The sequence below is a fragment of the Triticum urartu genome, chromosome 4, assembly GCF_003073215.2.
Source record: "Triticum urartu cultivar G1812 chromosome 4, Tu2.1, whole genome shotgun sequence".
In the NCBI taxonomy this organism is placed as follows: Eukaryota; Viridiplantae; Streptophyta; class Magnoliopsida; order Poales; family Poaceae; genus Triticum; species Triticum urartu.
In genome coordinates, this window is record NC_053025.1 from 344,929,001 (window position 1) to 344,934,116 (window position 5,116).

A 5,116-nucleotide genomic window follows, 5' to 3' on the forward strand; every position below is an offset into this window, starting at 1 on the left:
TGGACCAATTACTAGAGCTCGCGCACGCCAATTAAATTATCAGGTACTTTCGTTTCTTGGTAATGATTCTAATGTTCATGAGAATATGATGCTGCCTAAATTGGATACATTTGTTTTGCTTACAAATGAAGGGCCTGGCATGGATAAGAGGGATGAACACTGGAGCAAGACCAAGCATAGAGATGATGGCATGCGCAAGGGTATCAAGAACGTTGTTACAAGTGATGATTTCAGGACTTTGAAGCCACCATAAGGAGTGCATGAAGCCTTGGACGAACTATACAAGATGCCACTTAATAAATTTTGTCCAGAGTCTATTCTAGGTGCTGTGTCACCTTAATTTTGGGCCAGGCCCATGTAATTTCGAAATACTTGATTATAGGCAGTTTTTAGAGTCTGTATGTGTGGGGAAACAAGAGTTAGGGTTGGTTTCGGACCCCTCCTCCAAGGGCGACGAAATTCCCCCCTCTCTCCTCCATATATACAGCCCTTAGGGCATCATTTAGACTTTGGGTTTTGTTCAGATTAAAAGTACGCCATAGCCGCAACTTCGCGTACTTCGTTTGTGTCCAATGACCAGACCAAGACGTCACAGAACCTCACGTTCATTAATAAAGCTTTCCTCTTTTATTCACAATATCCAGATTGCAATCTCAGTTTCTTGCTTGTTCTTTGTTTGCTCGCAGGAAATAGACCCTCGTGGTTAGGTTGATCGTGCTTCGGCGTGGTCAATAACCCTCGGAAGTTGGTTTAGCGATTGCTAAGGCGCGACGTCTTCGCACGATCGTAGTAGGATCGTCAAAGTCGACTCCCACAGAAAACGATATCTATCTCATCGAAACATCGGGACACCTTCGCCTCTATCAAGTGGTATCAGATTTCTAGGTTGCCCGGTGAGATTTTACAGTTTTTCATAGTTTAGATCGAGTCTATTCTTCATACCTACAGTCCACGAAAAATCCAAAAAAGGGTTAGTTCATCATATCCGAACCAGTCTGAGCCTTTGCATAGTCTTTTCAGTATTTTGCTTTGTTGAATATGCGGTTGCATCGTCGTGTCTAGTTACTGGTCTTAGAGTCCAGTCTTTTAGAGTTCCGAGTTCTGGTCATAAGTTGTCACGCCGCCGCCGCACCATCATCATTGCCCTGCCATCTACCACCACCGCTTATACGCCATCGATCCGTCTCCATATATCACCACCAATCCGTATCCATATACCACCACCGCTGCCATATCCTACCACCATATATCCACCACGAATCTGAGTTTCTTTCATATTAGGTTTGTTTTTGAGATCCGTCTAATTTCCGATTCGTGTTTCCTTGCCTGAGTAGGTTTTGGAAAAAAAGTCTGGAGGCCCCCGGGTAGTTTTTAGGCCAAACCTTTCACACGCAATTTTTTCCCTGTCCTATTTTTAGGTTTTTTTGAGTCTTTTGAGCCACGTGCCATCATAGTGATTTTTTGTCGCACTTTTTCATCGTTGCTGCCCTGATTTCCGAACAAAAAAATTCAAAAAAAATTCGTGCCCATACTGTCAGTTTGACGTGGGAAGAGTTTTGATACACTCGCCATTATAGTGATTGTTCGCAAAAAAAAGAGGAGCGCAAAAAAAAGAGGAGCACCAAAAAAACAAAGCGAAAAAAAGTTCCAGAGTGTGCTTTTCCCTTGTTTACGTGCAGCGCCGTGATTTTGTTAGTGCTCTAGGCTCGCGTATCTAGCACGGTCTAGCCTAGGACCAGCACAATACCGTCGTTGAGCGTTTATTCAACTTTGCATCTCTGAATTGATTATTGCTGACCCTTTTTGCTACCATATCATAAGCCTTCCCAGCTCCACATACATCTACGTCGTGCGTTTGACTTTCCCTGGTAATCGCTCTATCCAAGCTTTGAGAGTTTTGACTATGACGGTTGCCGATCACCGCCTGCTGCTGGGTAAGAACTGGTAAGAATTTGAGATTTTCTTGGCGGATTTGTGAAACCCACCACCACCTCTTGTTAGTAGTCTGTATGATCATATTCTTGTGTGTTTCTATTGCTGCTAACCATGGCAGGATCACAAGTCGATGATACTGACTGGGAGAACATGACGAAGAAGGAGTTGCGTGATAAACTTCAGCAAATGATGAGTGGACAGGTGCAAGATGTGCTAAACAAATTTGAAGAGGCCATGGAGAAGATAGATGGCATGGATAAGACATTCGAAACAAAGCTCGATAACAAGTTTAATGAATTGCTCGCGCGTCTTCCACCACCACCACCGGCTGCACCTAACACACCTCTACAACAACAACAACAACGTCGCCTTCCAAATCAAGTCACTAAAAAAATACACTTCCGTGATGATACGTGTTTGTCACAGTAGGTCACGTTTTCTGTCATGCATGTACATCCATGACAAATTTATGACAGAATCAAGATAGTCATACCTGTGCTATCGTAGAAGTGTTCCATGACATTACCAAAATCATCATCACGGAAGTGTCCACTTCCATGAAGATAAATCGCGTGTCACAGAAGTGCTTTTGTTAAGGGTGACCGACACGTGGCATCGAACGTAACGGAACGACATTAAGCTATCGAGTCCGGTTTTGGATTCGATAACCCGTTAACAGCTCGGACCAATGGGGATTTTCCACGTGTAAAATCATCATTGGCCGGAGGAAACACGTGTTGCCTCACCGTTGGGACAAATGTCATCCACTCATTGGACAGGAGGCGCCTATGATAGGTCGACACATGGCACGGCCCAACAGTGGCCCATTCCGGTGAAAAAGGCCAGCCTAGTAAAAAATAGCAGGCCGGCCCATATAAGGCCTACTTGTGTCAAGTCCATTTAAGCCCACGACCCATACGAGATGTGCCAATTCGGCCCGTCAACGGCCCTTTAAAGATCTAACACCATTGCAGCCCATCGTCAGTTCGAGCCCGTTAACAGCCTACTATATATTTGGGCTCAATATCGCCCCGATGAGATTTCGGCCTGTTAACAGCCCATTCAGTGGATGGGCCAATTTTCACAATGTACATCTTTCGTCCTTTTAGCGACCCATTTAAATATTGGGCTAATTTACGGCCCGGTGTGTCTTTCAGCCTGTTGACGGCCCATAAATCAGTTGGGCCATTTGTAGTCGGACCTGAGTTTCGGCCTTTTAGCGACCCATTTAAGTGTTGGGCCAATTTTTGGCCCGGTGTATCTTTCAGCCTGGTGACGACCCATATATCTGTTGGGCCATTTATAGTCGGACCTGAGTTTTGGCCTTTTAGCGACCCATTTAATTGTTGGGCCAATTCCCGGCCATGTGTGCCTTTCAGCCTGTTAACGGGCCATAAATGAGTTGGGCCATTTGTAGTTGGACCTGAGTTTTGGCCTTTTAACTGCCCATTCCCTTCATGGTCCAATACCAGCTCGGTTTCTCTTTCAGCCCGCTAAAGGCCCACAACACAGTTGGGCCATTTACAATATGACCTGACTTTCGGCCTCTTAGCGGCCCATACTCTTCATGGTCCAGTACAAGCCCGCTGTCTCTTTTGGCCTGCTAAAGGCCCACAGTATAGTTGGGCCATATGTAGTCCGAACTTAGTAACGGCCTGTTAACGGCCCGTGAAATCAATTGGGACCACCTGTTGCCCGCTTCGATGTCCGCCTAATAACGACCCGGGAGTTAACAGGGCTGACCATTAACTTTCGGCCAGGTAACGACCCATTAACTTAATGGGCCCACTAAAGTTCGTACATGTCTTTAGGCCAAATTAGATAATTTGAGCCCATTACGACGAGCAATTATGCACAGGACCAAAACCGATCAATCAAAGGTACGACATATAGGGAAAAACGTTGCACATCCAGCATATATTACAGGAAATTACATCCACTTGGCAATCAAAAATTGATGCCAGTGCAAATAAATGAACAAAACCTAACGATCTACAATGTCACAATCTGCAACCTCAGCACGGATGACGCCCATAAGCATGTGGGCAAGTTCTTGCTGCTTTGCTACACTGTCTCTGAAAACATTGATCAGTTGTTGTGTCGCACGAATCTACACCTCTGATTCCTCCACCATTTCCATCATTCCTTCAGCCATTAATTGGTTCACAAACATACATTTTTCCGTTGCATTCGAGACAGAGAATACTGAACAGATTCAGATGGCGATTTTGGCAGGCTTGTACTATTGATAGTGGAGAGTGTCTCGACCACTGCATCATAACATAAATTAGGAGGGGAACCAAATAGATTAATCACGAGTTATTGGCATATTACCTGGCCTAGATTTATTGGAAAGAAACAATGGGGTTGCCTGCTGTTTTCAGAGTTTGTCTTCTTATCTTCAGCAGCCTGCACCAAATTAAGGCACTAGCATTGCTATCATTGGCCAAGTCAGATAATAGTAAAGCAACATTGGCACAATGAACGTTTGGGCAACTAGCCAACACCAAATTAACACAATATGGCACAACTATCATCAGCCAGGTAAGGTAATACGAAAGCAACATTGACACAATGAATGAATGGGAAACCAGAGCAGCACTACAATTCAGTAATGTGCATGATATGAGATAGTACACTCATGCAACTCAGTATGCAAAACTACCATGAAGTTTTCTTTACAAAAATCAACATTGGCGCCTTTAACATTTTGCTATAACTAATTTTAGATCAGACAAAGGTTGGATTCACACCGGTTAACAAAATACATGCTGATGTAAAAATATAGTGATATACAACATGTACTTACATCAGCATTGGAGCACACAGAATTCCCGCAAGATGTTTTCCTCGAATACAATCCCAATGAAGGAAATCTTCTATCATTTAACCTTATTTTCTAAAAGAGAGATGGGTAAGAAACATGTAGAAAATATGATCGGAATGCTATAAAATTTCATGATGCGAGGATACACACACGCTTCTTATAATGGAGTTGACATTCTTTTGCTGGATTGGAGCGGACTAGTTCTTTGGCCACTGGAATCTACTTATTATCAGTGGGAGTTGGGTTTCTCTGTGCTGGAGCAGTATCTATGAAAAATGGAGTTGGTTTATTATCTCCTGGCGTTTGGATCTTTTGCAAAGACCTGGTTTGTAACCCTTCAGATTTTAACATAGC